The sequence below is a fragment of the Globicephala melas genome, chromosome 1 (assembly GCF_963455315.2).
Source record: "Globicephala melas chromosome 1, mGloMel1.2, whole genome shotgun sequence".
In the NCBI taxonomy this organism is placed as follows: domain Eukaryota; kingdom Metazoa; phylum Chordata; class Mammalia; order Artiodactyla; family Delphinidae; genus Globicephala; species Globicephala melas.
The window spans coordinates 178,212,983-178,223,497 of NC_083314.1; positions in this window are offsets into that span (position 1 = coordinate 178,212,983).

Consider the following 10,515-nt stretch of genomic DNA (forward strand, 5'->3'; position numbering starts at 1 on the left):
GGTGAGAAAACAGGCTCAGAGCAGGGAAATTGTATGCCCAAGTTTGTAGGGCTGTGGGCACCGGAGCCCGAATTTGAAGCCCGCTCTCCCTGACCCCCTCACTTACTGTGGCAAGTGATGGGGATGCCAAGCCAGGACTCGTCACTTTCATTTTGGCCCTTGAGGGTGTGTGTCACCAAAGTGTGTGGGGGGGGGGGGCAAGCTCCTGAAGGGGTCCAGCCTGTGGAGGTCGGGCCCGGAAGGGCCACACCTGCACCATCACCCCACTTTGGCGTGTGCACACAACGTGGGCGGGTCCACTGGGCATGGCCTGCCCCGTTGCTGTCCCGGCACCGCAGGCCAGGTGCCTGTCACTGGCTGTCACAGGAGATAAGTTAGGCGTGGCACATCTCAGTGGTCAGGGATAGATGAGGAAGGAAGGCGGTTCTGCGTGCTGAGCCCCGACTTTTCTGGCCATCCTTGGGAGGCGGCCCATTTCCGTGCTCACGGGCTGGCTCATGGCCTTTTGGAGACGATTTGACTTCTGAGGCTTCCGTGAAACTGGGCACTTGGCCTGCAGTCCGGGAATGCAGTGAGGACCCCAGGGGTCTGAGTGGATCTGGGAGCGATGAGACCCAGCCAGCCCTCCCCAGGGCGCACTGAGAACAGAATCGCTGTCTTGGCTTCAGGGGGACCTCGTGTCTTCCCAGAGCCCCAGGGGCTTCTCCTGACAGCCGGGCAGGGCCTGGTCCCTCCCTACCCCCTCCCTCTCCGCTGGGATACTTTCAGTCTTTTTCTGGATCTTTTCCCAGAGGAACCAGGGAAAAAGCCTTGGGCAGGTTCCCAGGAGGCCGCATCCCGCTCCGTCCGCCGATGGTTCAGCCACTTGGGGAGCCTTGAGAGTTAAAGCAAAGAGCTAATTCTGTCCCTTAGCTTGGCGTCCCTTAGCTTAGCCAAGCAAAGGAGAGTGACAAGCGATGAACTCCGGCTCCTTGAATCCCTCGAGGTGCAGAATGGCGTGTGCCAACCCTACAAAGAAGAATTGGGCCCTGGGAGGTGACCCAGTTGCCCCGCCTGGGGCTCCTCCCCACATCTCCAAAGGGAACCAGATTGGAAGTGGGCAGGGGGAGGCGCCAGACCCGAGCGCATCCAGGCGTGGTTCCAGGGGACCAGGCTCTCTGGGCCGGCAAGTGGTCCGGAGTGGAGTCCTGTGGCCACTGTCCTGCTCCCAGGGCCAGAAGGCTTGGAAAGTGGACTCCCTTCTCCTCAAGCCAAACGGGTGGTCGGGAGGGACCTGACCGCAGGGCTCAGCCCAGCCACCCCAAGAGCCCTTCTCATGGGGCAAACAGCGCATGCCCCTAGGGACAGCCCAGTTTGATGACGGACAAAAAAAGAACTAGGTCACAAACATAGAAATTCTGCAGTCCAAGTGCCGAGCGGCACGCAGGGACGAGAACAGTGGCAGGAGGGGATGGGCATGGGGGTCACTGAAGGGTGGGTGGGGCCCTCCTACCCGCACATCTGGGATTGCTTCTGAGGAATCTTCTCCAACTTTCCGGAAAGGCCTTTCAAACGGGGCGGGGTGAGGGGGCGGGTGGGCGTCATTAATAAGAGCCCAGAGGTCTATGTGAAGAGAATATCTATACACAGACAGCCCTCCCCTCAGGCAAAGCCAGGAGGTAACAATGTCCCTCGACACAGAAGGAGGGCCTGCAACAGCTCGTGGGCACCCCAGTCACTCTGCACCTTAGACTGGGGCTGTTAGACGGAGATTCCATTGATTAACATTCCTTAACGCACTTCTCTTCATACACTGAAGGCCACCTGCTACGGACCAGAGCCGGGGCCTGGGGGCCCCTGCCCCTCAGCCGTGTAGGGTCCAGCTGTGCCCCCCTCACCCCTCATGGTCCCCTGAGGCTCTCAGCTTCCAGCAGAGCAGCAGACCCCTGGGTCTCAGCTTCTCCCAAACCACCAGGAGGCCAGGAGGCTCCCCAAGAGGTGGGAGGACCAGTATCTGGGGGGAGAAACCCAGACTCTGGAGTCCCACTGGCTCTGTGACCTCCTGTGTGTGATGTCAGCTTTCCTACCTGCAGCATGGACCAGACGTTCCCGCCCTCCTGCCTCCTGGACTGGGAAGCTCAAGGAGATGGTGTGGTGCTGGCAGCTCCCACGGCTCCCCGCCGGGACCCTGCTGCCCCGCAGGATTCTTGGGGCCACCATCTTGGCCTGGCCTGTGATAGCAGCACCCTCCAACGCTTGGCTGGCTCCCTTGTGGTTAGACTGGGAGGAAACTGTGGCTCAGAAGACCCCAACTTGGGCAGTGGGGGCAGGGGCTGTGGACGCCCTGGGGAGGGCAGAGCAAAGGGGCCCGGGGGGGTCGGGGAGGTTCTCCATGGGGAACAGGGGCTGCTGTCCACAGGGTGCAGGGGTCTGCACACTGCTCTGGCGTCTCCCATCATTGCTGGCTCTGGGCAGGGCCTTTGCCCCCAAATCCCTCAGTGGCTCGGGAAGAAAATAAACACAGAAGTCCCCCCAGGCACAGCTGGGAGTGGCAGGATGGCCATTGCCCCGCTGGGAAGCTGCTCTGGGCAGGCGGATCCCCTCGGGCGGATGGCAGGCCTCGGAGTCAGAGCCCTCAAAGAGCCACCCTCCCAGACTGGCTGGAGGGAAAGCAGCCGGTCCTCGGCAGTGTGACCTGGGAGGCCACCGAATTCTCTGCACTGAAGCAGCTGTGACGGAGTATTTCTACAGGGCCTTGAGGCCACGTGTTAGGGGGCTAAGGTTACCAGGTCCAGTCCAGCATGATCAGGCCCAGGGCCCCTGTCAAGTTCAGGACACACAGACCAGCCTCCAGGAGCGCCCGGGGCTCTGCACGGGCCCCCCATCCCCGCCTGCAAGCCTCAGATGTCACCTCTGGGAGACGCCCCACGGGCCCACCGTGGCCTGGGCTGCCCCATCTCAGCCTTCACTTGTTTCCTTCATCACCCGTCTCACCATTTGCCATTATTATTATTTTTATATATAACAGCTTTATTAAGATATAATTCACACACCACACAACACACCCATTGAAAGCGTACAATTCAATGGCGCTTAGTGTACTCACAGGGTTGTGCAACTGTCGCCACAAACAGATTTTGGAGCATAAACGCAGGATGTGGTCTTTTGTGTCTGGCTTCTTCCACTTAGCGTAATGTTTCCAGGGTTCATCCTCCGAGCTGTAGCACGTGGCAGGACTTTGTTCCTTCGCGTGGCTAAAAAAAGTCTCCCATCGTACGCGTCTACCACAGTCGTTTCCCCGGCATATCGGGTCTTTACTATTTGCTTGCTCTCTTGGTCTGTCTGGCTGTCTCTTCCCCTCTCAACAGCCACTCCAGGAGCCCAAGGGCAGGTCCACCTTCTCTCAGGACCTAGGAGAGTTCAAGGTGCAGGCGACACTCGGTAAATATTTGCTGTCTGAGTGAAGAGGGGCGGAACCTTTGTCAGAGACAGTCAACATCACAACCACCTTCCTGTATGTATACACCCACACGGGCCCCTGAATAATAAAGCCAACGTTGATGGTCACATGTTCAGGCACCACCCCACCATGTCTCCCAGTGGCACTCTGTCAGGGGCCGTCCTGTGCACTGTGGAAGTTGGGACCATCCCTGGTCTCTACTCACTCGATGCCAGTAGCACCTTCCTTTCCTAGTTGGGACAACCAAAAACATTTCTGCAAATGTCCCCAAGGAGCTAATTCACCCGCAGCAGAAAACCTCTGGCCTGCACACATTTTCTTCGTTTCTTTTGCATCACAGCCCGGAGCAGTGGGAGCCGGAATTACTGACAGAGGAGCGGAGGAGTTCGGTGGTCTGACCACAGAGAGGCCAGTAGCAGGACCTGGGAGTGAAGCCTCTGCCCCCACGGGTGGGCCCTTGACCCTCAAGCAGAAGCCAGTGATCCAGGAGGCCTCAGGCCCCTTGGGCCGGCCAGGCCATCCCTTGACTTTCTCTTTCTTTGGACTCAGTTTGAAAACTTCCTCATGCCGCCCTCTTGGTGAGTCGAGCCAATGCTGCAGAATTTTCTGGCCTGCCTACCCGTCCTGTCACCCCCCCCCCAAACAAATCCCGATCATTCTTTTCAGTTTTCAATGTTCACAAGACAAAGGAAATAAGCACTCAGAGGAAGCACAAACTGTGTTTGTTCCTTGCTGCTGTTTCCATGTAACTGGATCCTGCTTGGGGAGGTCACACTGGGGACCTTGAGCACAGCCGGGGCCCGGGGCTGGCCTTGGCCACATTAATGTCCACAGCCCTGGCCTGTGCAGAGTGAGACAAGGCAGAGCATCCCCCAAATGCCACGAGGTATCCCCCATAGCAGTGGGCTTCTTGCTGGGGGTTCTGGCCTGGCTCTCACCTTCTCAGCCTTGTTGGGTCCCCACTGACTGAGGGCCAGCTGCCGGCCTGGGGGAGCCAGAGCCATGGAGCATGCAGTGAAGGGGAGAGGCTGGACTTTGGATCTCAGCTCCTCGGGCTGAGATTCCAAGACCTTGAGCAGGTAACTTAACCTCCCTGAACTTCAGTTTCCTCGTCTGTAGGATGGGACCAATAGCCCTATCCTCTATTGAGTTGTTTGTGAAAATAAAGGAAGTAAAACACATAATAATTAATGCATGTGTGCTTGGTATTAATAAATACCAAGTAAATTATAATTAAGTACCAAGTAAATTAATAACTACCAAGCATATTATAAATTAATACATTTATATTATGTTATATATATTTTATAATAAAAGTAATAAGTTAATTGTGCCTGGTACATAATAGACTCTCAGTGCTTCATATATATTTAATAATTAAAACCTTTCAATACAGGAAATGGAGGCAGCGAGAGATGCAGTCACCCAACCACCTGAGGCTTATGACACGCTAGTAAGTGGCAGAGCTGGGATTTGAACCCCAGAGTCTAGCTGCAAAGCCCTTGTGCTTAACCCCTGGGTTTCACAGCTTCTTGAATAAGAAGCCTAGAACAGTTGGCCCTCCATTCCCATGGGTTCCAAATCCGCTGAGTCAACCAACCATGGATCAAAAATATATTTTTTTAAATTCCAGAAAGTTCCAAAAAGCAAAACTTGAATTTGCTGGCCCCGCAACTATTTACATAGCATTTACATTATATTTACAACTATTTACATAGCACTTGCATTGTATCAGATGTTATAAGTAATCTAGAGATGATTTAAAGCATACAGGAGGATGGAGGACGTGTGTAGGTTTTATGCAAATACTACAGCATTTCATACCTGGGACTTGGGCATCAAGAATTTGGTATCCACTGGGGGTCCTGGAACCGCCCCCCGTGGATACCAAGGGATGGCTGTGTGTAACGAGAGTGGAGTACAATACTTGCCATTATTCATCGCTATGCAGCCAGGCCGCCGGGACTCCTCCTGGCCGATCCACGTCCGTGTCACTGCCAGATTCCAACACCTCTTGGCCCAGCTGCTTGCCCCTGGGCTGCAGGTGGGCCCAGCCGGACCAGCTAGGCGGGCATCTGAGGCCCTCTTGTGACCAGACGTGTTCAAGGTGGGTTTCCTTGCAGAGCTCGCTGGGGCCAGCCCTGCCCTCTTTGACCATGGGCCTGGGAGGCAGGGAGTGTCCACTACTTCAGTGCCCCAGCCCTTCCTCAGACACACGCTCTCTAGCCCCCAAGGCACAAAACTGGCGCCCATGAGCAAACTGCTCCCCTTCACCAATTTCTGAGCTCGTAAAGTGTTCCCAGCACTCTGCCAGGTGCTTTGAGGGACACTAACTGTCCACGAAGTGTCAGCTCAGGGCATGAACAGTGGTGAACCGGGCCGGAGTCTACGAGCTCAGAGCCGCTCCCTTCCATGTCTACCCCAGTCCCCAGCCCCTCCCTGAGAGCACAAGGGATTGGTGGCTTCAGCAACGGACGCAGACTCTACCTGCAGAATTTCTAGAGAGGCTGTTGGGAGCTCAGAGCGGCCCGGCAGACCCAAAACTGGGCTTGACAACTGGGCAGCTACCAAGGGATACAAATGGCCCGCAGCCCCCAGATCCTGCCACAGGAAGGTCTGGACCCTGGGCCACCCTGCTGGCCCTGGAGAGTCCCTGCTGCTGCAGCCGCTGAAGAGAAATACCCCCACCCCACTTCTCCGCATCACTTGCTTGGGTCAAAGGCTGGGGGAACGTCTGACTGGGGGAGTCAACGTCGCATGCGCACGCCTCAGCAGCCAGGAGCAGGGAGAGCAAACATGGAGCCCGTTTGTCTGTGGCTTTCAGCCAGGAGTTCCCCTAGAACTGCCCTGAGCTTCAGACAAGGGCTGGTACCCTGACCAGCGTGGAACACCGGCAGAATCCCTGCGTGACTGTTGGTCCCACCCACAATGATCCCTGCTTAGGTAAAAGGGAGAATTTATTGGTTCAAATAAGTGGAAAGCCAAATGATAATCAGTTTCAGGTATGGCTGGATCCAGGGGTGCAAGCAGTGTTTCCAGGACCTGCTTCAGGAACCAGTTTCTCTGTCCTCCAATTCCACATCCTCTAGGCTGGCTTCATCCTCAGACATCTTGTCCTAGTGAGGATAAGCTGGCTCCTCAGCGGCAGCCTCACACCATCCCACGTTCAAAGGCAGAAGGAAAAAAGAGACACTGTGTCTTTCTAGTCATCCAGAGTCAGCTCTGATTGGTTCTCCTTGGCTTGATTTGAGCCACATGAACCAATCACAGTGGCAAGAGGAATGCAATGCTCTGATTGGCCAGTCCTGAGTCATGGGATTGATCTTTGCAGCCAGTGAGGGAATCTAGCCCTTTGAAACACATGGGCTGAGAATTGGAGACGGGTGGTTCCCCAAAGGTCCAATGGGGAGCCCTGGCCAGGAGAAGCAAGAAAGGATACTGGGTAGCAAAAACAACTGTCACCAGAATGACCATCGGTGGACTCTCTGACTTGCCCCTGGGCCTTTTGGAGTGGCAGCTGGCCATGCTCTGATGGGCAGTCCTGAGCTCCCAGGGTGGGACTTGGGCCTCTCCTGATGGACAGTTGGCCCGTGTGGTGACAGGTCGTTGGCGGCCCTGCGCCTGACTGCTGGCCCCTCTGACTTGCAATCAGCGGGTGGCCCGGTGGGCCGTTGGCTGGCTCGTTGCTTGGCATGTGACCAGTCCCGTCTGGCAGTCCTTCGTGGGGCCGCCTGAGGTCTGGAAGGGAGATCTCTGGGGTTGATGCCGTCCCGCCCTGCCTCTGCCTGGCACGGTCACTCCCCACCCCGGGAGAGGGAGGCTGAGGTGCATACAAAGGTTTTGCCCCCGCGTGGTGGCAGGAGCCCCTGTCCAGCAGCAGCAAGAGGCCATTTGGGGCCAGTAGTGCTCTCTGGGAGCCGGGGTACGGTGGTCCTGGAATGAAGGGATTCAGGAAACGTTAGAATGGGTGCATGGTTTGTCCCTGTTCATTTGCTGTCACTCAGCTACCAACAAATAGCTCTGAAAGGCCGCCCTGGGTCAGCCACTGGCAGGTGGCAGTGAACTTAACAGACACAACTTGTCCTCACTGAGCTTTCAGCCCATCGGGGAGAGGAGCCTGGCTCGAGTCATGATGTGTTAGACGGGGTGGGGATGGCGTCCAGAGAGCTGACATGTAAGCTGAGACCCAGGCGAGGCTCCCACAGGAGGAGTGGAGAGGGAAGATGCAGCTGAGGAAGAGCTGAGGGGAATGAGCAGCGGCTGGAGTGAGGGGTGCACGGGTGAGGGGCCACGAGGGCTCCGGAGAGTCAGGGAAGCCAAATCAGAGAGGACACAATGGGCCACGGTAAAGATCTGGGAACTTCTCCCGAGGGAGAAGGCGTTAAAGTGGGGCACTGCCGTGAGCAGACTTGAATTTTAGAAAGATCATTCTGGACCCAGAGAAAACTCACTGTGGGGGGGACGTGGGCAGAAGCGAGGAGCAGTTCAGTAATTGGGTTGAGAGCTGGAGGTGAACCAGAGCAGGAGGGGGCAGGTGTAGAGAAGTGGGCCATCTGAGGCATCACTGGAGACGGGACGGACAGGCTGGGGGCTGCCCGCACACTGTACTGTTAGTACGATAGCTGCAGAGTGGTGTGGACGTGGGATGCCGCAGTCATCGCACAGAACAGAGGTTCCCCGTCCGCTCACATCCCACGCGTCCACGTGCGCCTGTGCCTAGAACACCTGTGTGCGCCTGTACATGCTGCGGAGAAAGCAGAGGACAGACCCCTGAGATGTGGGGAGAGAGGAGTGGGGGACGATGGGACAATTCATTCTTTATGCATCTTTGTGTTTCCACCCGCTGCTGTGACACGTGTTACTTTTATAGTTGCTAAAAAGGGATTTTAATGAAAGTATGAAAAGTAAGAACGGGAGAGTACGGTGGCTGAGAGCCCGGCCTTGGGGTCAGAGCGACCCAGGCTGGAATCCTCGCTCTGTCATGAACCGCTTGGAACCCAACCCAGCCCCATCTTCTCAGCCACGAGTGAGGCTGCCACGTGGATTTCAGGAGATCACTCTTGTGCAGCACCGGGGGTGGCTGTCACTGCCGCGATGGCTGCCCTTTCCCCTCCCCACTCCCTTCCTGGCCTTTCCTCGCCGCACCTTTCTCCCTCTTTATTTCCTCCCCCTCACATCCCCACCCCACAGAAGAAGGAGGCTGGGATGAGGGAGGGTCTACCGGATGGCCAGGACAGGCGGAAGGCTGGGACCAGGGGCCATCCCCGGGCCAGAGAAGGAGGCTGGCCTCCCCTCTGCGACCGGCTGGTCCATGCATCCGGCTTCTGCCCCAGGCCAGGATGACAGATGGCCCCCAAGGAAAGGTCACTGTCTCCGGAGCAGTTGTGTGTTTGGAGGAGGCGGGAGGGCTGGGGTGTCTTCTGAGCCCTCCCTCAACCCATGTCTGGCGTTTGGAGGCCTGGACCTTGCCAGCAACTGGACTTTATTTTGGTTACTAAGGATGGGAAGGTTCAGGTCATAAATAACCACCTGGCCGGGCCGCCAGCCTCTCCCCCGGGGCGCCCCGAGGGCCCGAGGCCTCTTCAAGGCCAGTGTGGCCCCCGCCTCTGGGCGCGGGGCGGGAGGTCTGGTGGCGGGGCTCGGAAGCCCAGTGGAGAGGCGGGGGAGAGAGGAGAGGGGTCTCGGGGCCTGGGTTCAGCGCAAGGTTAGCCAAATAGTGGATAAATTAAGCGAGGGAAACAGACAGCTCCCCTCACGGTGAACTTTTCACCCAGCTAACCTGCTCCTCGCCCACTCTCAGGTGGCGGCAGCTCCCGCCCTGAGGCTGTCACCTCTCGGGGGGGCGGGGGGGTTGTCACCTGCCTCTTCCCCAGCCACCACTACTGCCACCCCAGGTGAGAGGGTGAGGAGGGAGAAAGCCCAGGACAGGCTCCGGGCCGCAGGCCCTTTGAGGCGCTGCCGAGATCCATTTAGAAACCCCAGGGCTCCGACCAGCCTGAAGGCCAGACTGGGGCAGGAAAGACAGAGCACCCCCCTTCCCTCCCCTTGCCCAGCGTCCTCACCAAGGCAGGGGCGTGCGGTTCTGGGAGAGCGGGCGGCTGTCTCACCTGGAGGTCTGGGGACCCTTTACCCAGCCCGCCTTCGCTTTGCTCGTTTCCAGCCCGAGCCGCCCCTCGGGAGACCAGCTCCCTCTTCAGGGAGCAAAGGGAGAGGCCCTCCCTCTGGCAAAGCCGGCTTGAGGGGTCCCCCCCAAGCAACAGCCATTCACCGGAGCATTTTCGGAGCCGGGCCTGAGGAGAGAAACGGCCTCGGGCTATCAGGCTGCCAAGCGTGTGCAGAGGAGGGCATGGCGGTCGGGCGGACCCCCGGCAAGGTCACAGGAAAGGGGTCTTCAGAAGAGCTGGGGGGGGTCCCCAAGGCCCAGTCACCCAGCCATCTCCTCCCACTGTCCCATTCACCGGTGACTGCCCAGCCTGGACACACAGATGGTGCCCAGAGGAAATTCACGGCCCGACAGCACGGGGGCGCGGGGCCAGGAGGTGAAGGGCAGGCCACCCAGTCGGGACGTGGCTCTGGAAGTGGCCTGCTGTTCACTCTGTCCGTGGCATGTCGGGACTGAATGCCTGCTGAGTGCTGGGCACTGGGCCTGGCGCCGGGGACACAGAGAGAGTGAGCCAGGCGGGGGGCCCACCATCGCGGGGCAGAACTAGTGTGGGAGGGGCTGGCAGGTGAGACAGACAGAGAGATGGCCGCAGGTGGATGGACAGACAGGCAGGTACACAGACCAGCCACTGGGCAAATATCAGACTGACTGGGCTGGTCAGGACGGCCTGAAGGAAGAGGTGACATCTGAGCTGAGGTCAGAATGATGTAAGGAGGGGACCACCTCGTAAAGGGGGCAGCGTGGGGTGAGGTGGAGAGCTGGGCGCCCGCAGCACAGGGCCGAGGGGCAGCGTCAGAGCCAGGCCAAGGCCCTAACCTTACACTTGCCCTTGGCCCTCCTGGTGGATTACCCTCGCTGGGCCTGTCTCGCCGACAGGCCCACTGTGTGGTCCTACCCACGGCAGAGGGGCCGG